The 12,021-nt window shown below is 39.3% G+C and overlaps 1 protein-coding gene across 14 annotated transcripts in view; it reads right to left on the reverse strand.

The window, feature by feature from the left end:
• RNF113A (ring finger protein 113A) overlaps positions 1–12,021 on the reverse strand; it is a 511,139-nt gene that overhangs the window by 234,528 nt on the left and 264,590 nt on the right. Inside the window, exon 1 of one of the 14 annotated variants that reach the window (XM_042932495.1) lies at positions 9,631–9,650. The exons of the other annotated variants lie outside the window; for them this stretch is intronic. The gene's annotated coding sequence lies outside the window, so the exon portion shown is untranslated. Of the gene's footprint in view, positions 1–9,630; positions 9,651–12,021 lie in introns of those variants that run through there. 14 annotated transcript variants of the gene reach the window in all.

The following is a 12,021-nucleotide window of genomic DNA, read 5'->3' on the forward strand; positions in this document are numbered from 1 at the left end:
AAGTGTGCTTCTAAGAGAAGAAGACACAGAAGAGAAGGCCATATGAAGATGAAAGCAGAGATTGGAGGTAGGCAGCCACAAACTAAGGAACCCCAAAGCCACCAAAAGCTAGAAGAAGCAAAGAAGGATCTTCCTCTAAAGCCTTCAGAGGGAGTATGGCCCTACTGACACCTTGTTTCAGATTTCTGTCCTCCAGAACTGTGAAAGAATACATTTTTGTTGTAAGCCACCAAATTTGTGGCACTCTGTTACAGAAGCCCTAGGAAACTAATACATGGAGTTTCACTATATGTGATTAAATGTCACTCAATAAATGCAATTAAGTATAATTAAAGATGAACATTCTTCAGTAAGTCATTCAACAAACACTATTTTTTTTAATTTTTTTTTTACTTTTTAAAAATTCTTTTAATCTTTATTTATTTTTGAGAGAAAGATGGAGTGTGAGCAGGGGAGGAGCAGAGAAAGAGGGAGACACAGAATCCGAAGCAGACTCCAGGCCCTGAGCTGTCAGCACAGAGCCTGATGCAGGGTTCGAACTCACGAACCATGAGATCATGACCTGAGCCAAAGTTGTACGCTCAACTGACTGAGCCACCCAGGTGCCCCTAACAAACACTTATTAAGTGTTACTATGTGCCAGAAACTGTGTAAGACTCTGGAGCTACAGTAAAAATTTTCCAAGATATACTAAAAAACCCTCATTGACCTCACAGTGAAATCTGAAAAGGCAATTTTTTTCCTCAAGACTTTGTAGAACAAGAGAAAAATATCAGAGATTTTTTTTAATTTTTTTTATGTTTGTTATTTTAGAGAGAGAGAGAGAATGCAAGTGGAGGAGGGGCAGAGAGAGAGAGAAGAGAGGGAGAAACAGAATCTGAAGCAGGCTCCAAGCTCTGACCTGTTAGCACAGAACCTGATGTGGGGCTTGAACTCATGAAGCATGAGATCATGACCTGACCTAAGTCAGGTGCTTAACCGACTTAGCCACCCAGGTGCCCTTATCAGAGATTTTAAAGAGGAGAATATTAACTAGGGTAGAGGAAGGTGGAATCCTTTTATATAAAATCTATAAAGGCACTATTAATGTGAAGAACAGATATTGTTACTAAGGGGCTCCAGAAAGGTTTAGAGACATTCCATCCAAACTCAGAGTTTATCAGTCCCCAAAGAATGCAAGTATTTTCCACTATCACCTGTTAATTACAAAGGAAAAGAGCACCACTGAAACCCCCACAAGACCTAAACCTTTCCCAGGTAACTATCCTGAGGAATGAAAGATTTTCCTCTATCTTATTTGAAGAATTAGAAAGTAAAAGTGGCTTCAAGTCTTCTGTTGTTTTTCTACATTTTCCAGATGATATTTTGCATTATGATGTGTCATCCCATGTTGTATCAATCACATTACAATATGTCACTTAATGTAACATAAAGCAACATGATTGACACAATCTACTAGGGCTTGTCACAACATTGCATGTCAACCAGGACATTTTTATGGGTTTTGTAAAGAAAAAAAAAAGTCAACATATTTCACTGAACATCGCATCCAAGGTGTGGGGAGAGGGAGGCAAAGAAAGGCTCCTTTGAAGATTTTTGCAACATTTCTGTTGAGAGAACTGATAAACATCTGTTAAGTAAATGGAGTCAAATGTCTTCCCTAAACCCGTATCAAATGGGCCCAATAAACTACGGCCAGCCTGTCTTAGGTTCATGGTCAACTCTTACTTCTCCCTGTTCCTGGTAGCCACATTTAATCCAAAACACCTTTAAAAGAAGGAAAAGAACTACCAAATGGAAGGCCTACATCTAAGGCAAAGGAAGCAATAAAGGCAGGCAGTCCTCGGCAGTAGGTTGGGAATGTTCTAGAAGCCACTATTGGTGTAAATGTGGTTGTAGGTAACAACTCAAAACAACTTGAGCAAAAGCGGAGTTTATTATAAGGATATGGGGGTTTCTCAAGGAACAGTGGGAGGAATAGAACTAGACCACAGGAAGGGACTAGTAGAAATAATTAGAATTCTAATTAGAATAAGTAGAATAATCCATCAACATCCTCTTCTCACCTCCTCCCTGCTTCTCTGTTCCACCTGCTTTCTTCTTCTCTCTTTACTGCTGCCCAACACTTGTGGGAGAATTAGCCCTTATTACCTCCAACTATGTAAGTTAGAGTCGTAACTACATGGGAAATGCTAGTATATACTTGTTAATTTCCTCTGGGGGATGTATTTCCCTCTTCCTTACGGTATTCCAATTCCCAAGCAATGTAGTGCATGAGGGATGGACCCTACCTCTGGCTCCAGAGGGAAAATCAAGTCAGCTCAGTCAACCAGTGGATTTCATTGCCCTGGCCAATAGCTGGTTCAGGAAAAGCACAACAACTAAATAGGTCCAGTTAAAATGAATCCACAGATTTATGTAGAAAGCTAGGACACAAACTCACTCTTTTTCCTGGGGCCTGAGTGAGAATGTGAACTTGGGACTGCTTTGTCATTTTTACAACCATGAGGGGAGCCAGCTTGAGGGTCAAGCCAACTGAGAGGAAGAAAGCCAAGACTTGGATCCTACTGACATCATTTGAGACCTTGACCAAATCACTCCTGCAGCCTAAATCTCTCCTGGAACAGTTTGAGAACAGAAATCAACAAAACCCCTTTATATTTAAGACAGTATAAGTCCAATCTTCTAGTCCTTGCAACCAAAGGAATATCAACCTATATAAGAGACTAACTTACTATCTTTAGGAGTATCTCCAGCCAACCTAGCTTGAGCCAGCCAGTCTAATCAGCCATGGCAAGGGTACAAACACAGTCGGTAGGTGCGAAACCCCATGGACTGAGTGGGAGAGCAGTTCTCAGAAAAGAGAATGGGTGGCATTTTGAATAAAATCTACTACCAGTGAAGATATCCATTCACTGGGTGAGTGGACACACACAGCCCTCTGGTGCTTTGGTTCATTTAAGTTGGTTGGTCAGCATCTCTGCAACTTGGAACTTCTTTCTGGTATGTCAGTGACGGATTAATTGGATACTCACTCTAAATAGGGTGCCAAACCTCACAGATAGGTTTTAATAAAGTAAATAGTTTATATTCAGATGGCCTTTCCCATTTTTCACAATACTTTTCCCTCTTTCTTTTCTGCTATTGCTGTTTGTGTGTAGAGGAATATAAGGAAAGATTTTCACTCTTGCACCTTATGATTCCACTCCCTCCCCCCACTCCTTAGGTTTCAAAGGACATCCTCTTTTAAGAATGTCCTCTTTCAGGGGTGGTCACGTGGCTCATCCATTAGAGCTGAGGATGCAAGGGGCTCAGCCTTTATGGATGAATCCTGGATATGATGGAACAAGGCTTAAATATGCTCATATCCTTTACTGAAGGAAGCCCTTTTGGAATTTCATGGAAAGCAACAATCAGAAACATGCATACGGAGTTATGCATAGAGTTGCTCATTCAAGGGTTTTGCTCTTTTAAAATAATAATTAAAAATTGTGTTGTTAAAAACATTAACTTTGTTAAATAAAGTATGATTTATCCATATGATAGTATTCTATTAAACAACTGAAAATCTGATTTCTGTAGAATATTTTATGAAATGGAAAAATGCTTGTGAAATATTGTGAAGTGAAAGAAGCAGGTCCCAAAATATATACACGGCATGATGATCCTTGACTCCGCACATATTCACACACGCTACAAACTGGAAGGAAACAGGTGTTAAGTGTGGCTACCTCAGAATTCTTAACGTAGTAGAATTATGAATGCAATTTATTTTCTTTTCTATATACTTTTTTTTTGCATTTTCCAAATTTGTCCACAGTGAATAAATATCACTTTTATAATTGGGGGGGGGGGGGGGAGGAAGGTTATTAAGGATTAATTCCATTTTTGTAGATACATAATGTACTTTAGTCTCTGAATTTTGGTGTCAGAGACAGTGAAAGCATATAGACATGAAATACTTTTGAGGCACTGTAAACGTGTCATGTATAAGGCATACTGAAGAAAATGCAATCAAATGACATTCTTAAAAATAACAAAAATAGTCATTACCCCCCTTAAGTAAGGAAAGGGTATTTTTTGTTCATCATATTTCCCAGTTAAAGAATTTTGTGAAATGAACAAAATGTGCACTTTAATTTCTACCTTTGAAACTCTTCCCAACAAAGGTCAGAACAATTTCCTTTCTCCATCGTCATACTGTGGCAGCTATGTGATTTATAACTCTGATTACATTTTTGTCTCCTACAATATGCTGAAGTGAATGAGGTCAGAGATTCTGCTTTCACTCAGTTTCCTTGTTTTTGTGGCTTGAAGTCAAATTATTCATATTACTTTAATGCAGTTTTGTTTAGCTTAATTATATACTGAAAGTCTGGCACACATAATTAATCAATGTATTGCTAGTGACTGTTGAACAGCCCATATCTGTTGGAAATTTTATTATAAAATACCGGATGTGAGGGGAAGGAAGACAGGAACAGATGAGAGAGAAAAAACATGCCATCTTTTCCTCCGATGAGTGTTATCACAGTGGTCATGTGTGTTGAGAGAGTCAGTTTAGCTTTACAGATTTGTCCTCACTTCTGGAAAATCCAAAATATATCTTCTATTGGTTTTCTTTGTTTGTTTTTTGGGTGGTTTTTTTTTTTTTTGCCTGCCAGGTTGACACACCAACAAGAGCTTCCTCACGTATTTTTTCATTTCACCTTATACAGATAAAAACATGCACTATTCTGCAGGTCAGACAGGGAATACTGGGCACAACTCGTGTGATTATATAATCCAAGGTTTTACCAGAGTCTTACCTTCCCCCCAGTAGTCAGTCATTACTCTTACACTCTTGCGCTTATTTCATATGAGCAAGTTGGAGAGAGAAATGGCACTCCAAACTTTTTTCCAATAAAGATCTTTTACTTTTAGTTTCCTTAGATTTTGTGAACATTTAAGGAATTCTATTGTAAGAATGTGTAAAACCTGAGTTAAAGTTTTACAAATTTGCCTCAACATACAGTGCCACGTGGAGCTGATATACAGACGTTAGCAAATCTAATATCCCTTTGAGCACTTTTTTAATGATAGAGTTCAATTTGTCCATTATTCGACTGTCTTTACAGCACCTGCTGTGGACCAGCCACTGGGCTGGGCTCTGTTTCATTTGCTACAAGATGAGAATCACCGTTCCTACCTACAAGGAGCTTACAGCAGGCGAGTGGTGGAAAAGCTACATAAACTCAGCGTTGCATGTAGTATGATAAGTGTTCTCAGTGAGCTGGACAGGGGGGTCCCCCAGCCCGCAGTGGTCCAGGAAGGCTTTGCTGAGAAGGTGACACTTGGCAGCATCTCAAAGGATACAAGACAGCCAGGAAATAAAGTGCTGTCCTTTCATCTGCTGGTCCCTCGGGGATCCCTACATCGTTATTAAATCCATTCCAGAAATAAGAATACAGAGGAACAGAGAGGTTAAATGACTTGAACAGTGTCACACACCCAGCAAGGAAAAGGTTTGGCTGCAAACCAGGCATCCTGCAGACTCAACTGTTGCGCTTCCCACCAAGGCAAAACAAAGAACCTCTCTCATTTTGCTAGGGTGTGCAATGCCCACACAAAGGCACTTCACAGAAAGTGCATTATTTGTAAATAGAGATCTTTATTACCTCCCAGAGATATCAAGGAAACTTAAAAAACTGCTTCCTGCAAGCACTTTCCTCAGCCAAAACTAACGCAGCACCGTTAAGTACCTGGCTCAAGATGATGATAATGGGGAAACTGGGGATCCCAACACACATGCTCTTTTCATTCCCCTGAAACACCGGCGGTTCTATCATGGGCTCCCTGGAAACTGACCTGGTTATTGCTCCATTTTGCATAACCTCAACTGTGCACCTACAACAAAGTCCCTTTTCTCTTCTATTTAATTGTTATGGTCACTGCCACTGTTGAGTGAAAAATAAAATATCTCTGTGCTGACATGTCACTTTATTTTGTTCTGTTTATTAAAAAAGAGAGGGAGAGAGAGAGGAGAGAGAGAGAGCATAGAATTGAAACCAGTAGAAAATAATCCTGTTTGATGAAAGGCAACAAAATTATAAAAGTAATCAAATTCCATAGAATCCAACTAAATATGAAGAAACTGGGATCATAATATGTTTCTAATAGAACTGTTGGCTTTAAGAAATGGCTGTGGCCAGAATGAATCACTACCCTATTAAGTCCCAGACATTTCAGCAACTTCAAGAAATGGAGACAGGAGCCATAAGTAGGGTGCCTGGATTTAGTCACCATGGTGGTGGTGATTCCTTGTCATTATTGAGCTGGTTTTTGAAGGTTAAGACCCCATCAAAAATGGAGAGCACACAGCAGAATGGGTGGTTCCTATGCTGTCAGCAGCACACAGTGGACATCTGAGGTCCATTTCTGGGCTTTCCATAGGTCAGAAATCATCTAATGCTTGACCTCATCTTGTCCTACCCTTTAGACATTTCCAGAGATCAAGAATAACATCTATATTGAGTCAGCTGGCTTCCATTCTCTCCCCAGGACAAATTTTGCTCATAACTGTTGTTTTTGATGTTTATGTCAACTCCTAAAAAATGTTCCGCAAGTGTAATTGGTCAAACTGCAGTTTAAACATAATAAATTAGAAATGAATATGAACAAGATCTCTCATTTTTCCTATTAGTTTGTGTTTGCAGGGTGGGGAGCCCAAAGGAAAGAAGTATTTACCAGGCTAGTATTCCCTGAATCTTGGAGAACCACAACTCTCCCATCTGGCACTATTAAACATGAATACATTGACATGTAAACCAGTGAAGAGACACTTTCCTCTATCTTTGTGAATCATTTATCGTTCTTGCTGTACACTGAGACAATGTTTACTTCTACTGGGCCAAAGAATTCCACTGGGAAAGTAGATGATCCCGTGTCTTTAAACGAAGATAAGTTTTTATCCATAGGCCTACTGGGCGTCATTTAATATGTTGATGTTTTATATGCTTCTCCTTTCTCTAAGAGTTGAAATGGAATGAAAGATTAGAAAAAACTGGAATACCATTTACTAGGTCTATCCAGCGCAGAATAAACCCTATGTGGAAAAAAAAAAAAAAAAGAAAGAAAGAAAGAAAGAAAAGAAAGAGAGAGAGAACAGGAGCAGCAAGTTCTTTGGGGCTATGATGTGAATGGAGGAGGGATGTGCACATGCATGCACACACGTGTACATGCTCACTCCCTTTATGCACGTGTTAATCTCTACCCCTTGTCCCAGGGAAAGATAAAACATGATCCTCACTCACTTACAGTTAATCTCAAAGGTTAATTTTGTTGCCTATATGGTGTAAACAAAGAAGATATTTCTTTCCCGGCACAGGGCCTTCTGCCATAAGTGAAACAGAGACGAAAGTCAGTGCGTCCTAAGGATTAAGGAGAGGTCGGAAGGTCCGAAGAACCCGGTGCTGACAGACCTGCTTATTAAAAAGCGTACTCTGGTGGCGGGGCTGCTGCTGATGGCCTGACACGGCCGGACTTCAGAAGCCCAGCGCACAATCAGTGGACTGTGTTACTCTGGGGACAGCGGGCGCAGGGAGGCCTTTTCTAATTTGTCAAAGTTGTATCTAATTCCACAGAACAAAGTTCGCAAAGAGAGATGAGCAGAATCCACAAATTATTGCTCATTCACCAAGCCCTAGATGGAGCGATAGAAGCAGCATACAGCTACGGTTTTGAAAAGTAATTCGACCCCTGCCAGTCGGCTTTGGGTAATTCCGCTTTGTGGGCATAACAGTTTCCCTTGTTTTTTGTTTAATAGGATTATTTCTCAGAATATTAAAAAGATAGCATCAACATCTTTCAGTGGCCCCATAAACTATTTCTGGAAATATAAAAAGAATGGTTCAGGTGGTTTCGTTACTCCTGATAGGACTTTTGTTCTCTCATAAGCTAAAAAGAAAAGAATGTGGTTTGGGGAGGGGTGTGCCTGGAGCAAACAAAACAAAATGTTAAGTTTTCCAGAAAGACAAGATCATTCAAACTTCACATTGCCCATTGAAACTCCTACCGGCCTATTTGGAAAATGAGGCTGACCTTCAAATGAGACCTTAGAAGTTCTAACTCTGAAAATTTAGGATATGTTAAAGAGAAATGCATAGACATGTTCATTTCCATGTGTCAGGCAAGACTGTGAACAGGAAACGCGCTCTGCAGAAGAAAACATTCTGAGCAATCTTCAAATGGAATCTTCAAGAAAATACTGCCCTCTTGATGGCAAGCAGTGGCGCATCCAAGTGGAAACAGGCACAGACTATTGGGAGTTCCATTGATCTGTCAGCCCACTCTGCTAACCAGGGAGGTGGACAGGTCCACCCCGTCAGTGACTTCGCCATATCAACACCTGAGGAGTTCTTACAACTCAGTGCTTTATAATGATAACAAAAGGAAAGGTTCTGGAAAAAGTAAACTCACATGAAGAAATGTACCACATACCACCACCAAACAGTTCATTCACACATAAAATACAATCCACATGTGGGTAAAACCAGTTCTAATCAAGTCTAGCTACCCATCCCTCCTCATCAGATGTTTGATGAACTCTGCCTAGAGGCTGTCCTAGGTATCCGGGAAATCCCACCTTCTGGTGTGGGTGACTCTTCCTGCATGGAGTCTAACTTACACGGGTCGCTTTCTGTTTTACCCAATAGCAAAGACTCTCAGTTCAGACATGAAAAATTCATCAAGACTCATGATCTGCCTTATGCAGAATCCACAGCTGTGGCTCTACAGCTGTAGATATCAACCTCCTCATTGCTCAGACCCATGAAAGTACAGCAGTTTGGGGCAAATGTGACTCTAACACAGGTAGGCCTGGCTAACTGCTACTGCACAAATTTCTTTGCCAAAAACCTCCCCCAACTAAGAGGAGATTGATTTTAAGTATCTCTAGTTGTAGGCAAGAAAAAGAAAAACCTCGATGGAGTATATCTAAAAGACAATTAATTTTTAAGTTTTATTTAATTTATTTTTTTAATTTACATCCCAGTTAGTTAGCATATAGTATATAGCATATAGTATATAGCATATAGCATATAGTTCTGGACTAGTAAGCAGACCCCAGGATTTTGAATTAAGATCCGTTACTTCCTGTGAGATCCAGGGCGTGTCTGTTACCATAACTGAGCCTTAGTTTTCTCACCTAAAATGAAGCTGAAAGTAAGGCTTCCTACTTGCAGGGCTGACAGGACAAATAAGTCATGGCATATGAGGGTGCTTTTTAAAATATACTATAAATGTTAACTGCTGTTTTTGTTTGGTTATTTGTCCTTTTTTTATGATTATTAACTGCTTTGGCTCATTAGCAAGTTATGTCCCCACCTGGTTAGTTAGTCCACAAAACAATCTTTACCTCTAGTCCTTTGTAAGACCCCTTCCCCACTGAAATTAAATGCCTGTGAGGGTAGGACTTTCATAGCCCGTTCTATTAAAACATAAAATAAGTGTTTATATAAAAGTCAACTTTGCCATTTTGATTGGACTTTGGGTCAAATAAAAAGCACTGCAAACCAGGTGTGTAGAATTGGGCAGAGGGCGTGTTTATAAGAAAAACCACCCACGTGATATTATTTTATGGTATTTACTTACATTTCTCTCCTCCAGCTTACAAAAGAGTTTTGAGAAAGCTTAAAATATCAGGCACCAAAATCATAAAACTGAAAACGAAAACACTAAAATGAGTAATAAGACAAAAGAAAAAGCAAATTCATGCTAACCTACCTTTCTGCAACAGAACATAAAAACTTAGCACCAAGGCATTGACAGTCAAAGCAAAACGAGCAGGACTGTGAGTGGCTTTCCTTTTCCAATGTACGAAAGATGTCAGTGGGAGAAAGTCATTCCCTAACTCTAAATTCTGGAAGAGATTTTTCACAGAAGTCTTCACGTGACTGACTTTGAGCAACACAGTAGTCTCCATAAAAGGTTTTCTAAAAAATGACCACTTGTTGCCTGTTACCTGCCCTACTGAGAGGGACTCTCAGTTTGGAAACTCAATTTAAAAAAAGAAGTTTGCCTTTTGCAGTAAAAAACGTGGTAACTCTATCTTACTATAATTATAATAGACTCATTATATCTTACTGTAATTTATATTTTCAATAACAATGAACTTACACAATACAAGTTTATAAAGAATTTATTTTGTTTGTTGTAATTAGCTAAGACATATTGAATTCTCATTATGAGCCAGGCAAGTGCTAAGCCCTTCATCTGTATTGGCTCATTTAATCCTCCACAGAACCCTATGATACAGGGATTATTATTTCACTCATTTAAACATGAGAAAATTGAAACTTAAGGAGGTAAAGAATCCTGCCCAAGGTTATACCACTTGCAAGTCATTGTGGAGTCTGAACTTGAAGCCAGCACAAGGTTATCTGCCAGACACCTTGCCACTTTGCAAACCCTCCTCATACACTTTCAGACAGACTTGATAAGGACTTCAACCAACCATCAAATGAACGCCGAAGTGTATTGGATTTGTTGAGAAAAGCAAGTTGCCAGCCAACACAGAGTCTATATTGTACACTGAGAATTTATTAGAAGTAAATTTATGGAAAAAGAAAGGAGTATCATTCCTGGTCTGCCGGTGGCCAAGACTGAACAACCAATCAGAGCACCTTAGGAGAGTGTGAACACTTCACTTGAAAGTTGGGTCAAAAGCCCACTGGACTTCTACTTTGCTTCCCTAGAAAGTCAAGTAGACCCTCTCATGTTATAAGGCTCTCTTCCAGAGCCAGAGCCCTGTGTTAAGATGTTTGATCTTTACTTCATGGTCCTTGCCCACGTGTGCTCATGTCAACAAGCTGGCAAGCATCATTCTGCCTCACTAGACAGCAGTGCGCTGGGTATGTTCTTAACCTCCAGCAAACATGAGATCATTTTAATTGATTCTCAGTCTCAATTTCCTTAACCAAAAAATGAGAAATCGTCATGAATGACAATAGATCGTGGTTCTTGAAAATTCTAAAATTATGATTCTCTGATTCAGTCCTTTCCCCCAGGAAATTTAACAAGGTTTTACGTATTTCTTTTCCCCAAATCAAAACAAAATATAATTTTATACAGGAACACCCTAAGGTCAAATATTTCTCTTCTCTTGCCTTCTGTTATTAAGACTTATTTTGACAAAAGGATTAAGTGCAAAGACTCTGGGTACCACCCACTTAGAGTTGTGTGTCTTGGCAAGTTATTTAATCTTAATGCCTCAGTTTATTCATCTGTAAAATAAATATAATAATAAAATCTACTGTGTAAGGTTATTATGATCTTTCAAGTGAGCTAGTAGCATAATGTGGCTAGAGTCGTGCTGACAAGCTATAAATGCTCAGTAAATGATAGCCCTTAGCCATCTTCTCAGACTCAACCCCGCTTCCATTCCTCTCAAGACACTATGCATATTATATACATTTTCCCATCTCCCATCCTTTAGAGCTGTAGCTTATCCAAACCTGACATACAGATACACCCACAGCCCACCAAGCCATCTCTCTTCAGCCATTCCAACAGTAACTGGAAGAAAATATATTTGTGAGACTTTCCCAAATATTAGGGATTTGGATAGATAACTCCTCTGAGTTTTAAATTCACCACTTCTATTCCATCCCCTTACTTACTTGCAAATATATTGACCCTTCATACGTGTTGTGTGGCACTCATTTCAGAAGGTACCTATTTGCATATAGGGTTTGAGGCCAGTGCAAGAGTAGATTGTCTTCCTTTTTGGCAGACTTCAGTTTTTATTTGCATTTATGAGAACATCAGACAACTCAATACATCAAACTGTGACTAAAACCATAGTATGTGCTTATCTTGAATCAGAGAAAAAAGTCATAAATCTTATCTGAATAAGGAGCAAAATGTGTTGTGTCTATTATTCCATCATTCAGAGTACGGTCTTTGAAATGCAGAAGTCATCTTTGACTTTTCTATCTTACTCCCTGGATCTAATCATGTTATGTCCCATTAAACTCTTCCTTC

The sequence above is a fragment of the Panthera leo genome, chromosome A3, assembly GCF_018350215.1.
Source record: "Panthera leo isolate Ple1 chromosome A3, P.leo_Ple1_pat1.1, whole genome shotgun sequence".
Lineage (NCBI taxonomy): Eukaryota > Metazoa > Chordata > Mammalia > Carnivora > Felidae > Panthera > Panthera leo.